The sequence below is a fragment of the Callospermophilus lateralis genome, chromosome 9, assembly GCF_048772815.1.
Source record: "Callospermophilus lateralis isolate mCalLat2 chromosome 9, mCalLat2.hap1, whole genome shotgun sequence".
Lineage (NCBI taxonomy): Eukaryota > Metazoa > Chordata > Mammalia > Rodentia > Sciuridae > Callospermophilus > Callospermophilus lateralis.
In genome coordinates this window covers 120,212,392-120,214,023 of record NC_135313.1, presented here as the reverse complement: position 1 = coordinate 120,214,023, position 1,632 = coordinate 120,212,392, and positions in this window count along the sequence as shown.

Here is a 1,632-nt window from a genome sequence, read left to right as displayed (position 1 = left end):
TCAAATAAACCTGCCATTAATAATGCTCTGTTTCTCCAATTGGAGGCCTACTGAATTTCAGGTATTGATTCTATATGTGATTTGGAGTCATGCGTAACCCCAAGCACCTCTGCAGGGCTTTGATGAACTCATTTGACCCAAGGAATCCATTTTCTCACTTGACGGAGGTCAGGAACCTAAGAGAGGAAGGCAAGAGACTTCATCCACAATGACCAATCTTTTTGCCATTATGGTTTTGGATGCACACATGGGATCGTTCTTTAGATCCATCAGGTGCTGAGGATGTAATTCACAGCCATACACAAGGCCAAGAGGCTAATTCAGCCACATCCCTTTCCAAAGCAATTAAGCAAAGAGCCACATGTGATGCCCATTCATTTCCATTTCAAAACTCTTTTCTTCAGGCTTCACAAAGGGGTGGCCTGAGGCAAAGACTTTCCTGACATTCAGTGCAACAGAACAATAGGTAAGCAAAAGGCCCAAAGCAGGGTTTCTCCACTGAGACGTTCCTGTTCACACTGATATCTGAGTTTTCTGAAATGCTGGCCATTCTCTTCAGCTATCAAGTACATGGCCATGTCAGAGAGCTTGGAGTGGTACAAATCTTGGCCACAAAATCATGAGCCTATTCTGGAGAGTGGCCAGAATTCAGGAAGAAAACAGGAACTTAGGAAGATAGAAGGTGTTGCCTCTCGATAAGACAAGCTGCAGTCCATTCATAAATTGGACAGGATGAATTATGGGATGATTTATACTAGATTGGACACATTCATTAATGCATTCTCTTTTCTAATGTCTACAACAACGGACACAGTGGGATACACAGACATAGAAACACTCGTCTGGTCAAACGACTTACTAGAAAAAATCCACTCCAAACCAAACAAACCAACTTTCCTACCTATTCTCAGAACATGGCCTGTCCTCTCTCACATCTGGTTTCCTTGGCCAACTCTGTGAAGTTGTCAGGAAAAAGGGGTGAGCCACTACCTGCTTTTTCTGGAAAAGTCCCTCTTCAGAGCTCTCCTGGCTTTTGGCCATCCTCACATCAGTATGTACCAAGAAAGACTGACTCTGTCTTTGGTAAATTCAAACAAGTGAGCCCACTGGTACTGGGACTTGGACTGGGACTGACTCTGGGTGCCTGGATGCCTGGATCACAAAATACACAGAGTTCCATCACCAACGAAATGAGGTGAGGTCACTTCCTTCAGAAAATTAATGAGGTCACCACCTAGTGTCTCATGAAAAGGAAGCTGCCCCTATTTCCTCTGAAACTTTCACAATTTAGAATGGTATAGAAACCAAAGGCACCTGGGAACAGCTCTTCACACAGTCCTGGTTTGATACATCTTCCCTACATTAAGAAGAGATAGGCTGATTCAGACACATCCTTTCATCCTGATCGAGTTTGCAAACAAAGATGACTTTTGCTGTCTCAGGTCCTTCATCGCAGTCTACGTCTTCTCCAGGGATAATTTCTGTATGGATTTTGAAGTACTCAGCAGGTGGAAGATCTCCTAATTTCCTGTATTGTAATACTAACTTTGTCCCTGCTCTTGTGTAAAGTGAGATTGAGTGAACAGTGTATGGTTAGGGTTAATAGCATGTTCGATTTGGGTTATCAATCAC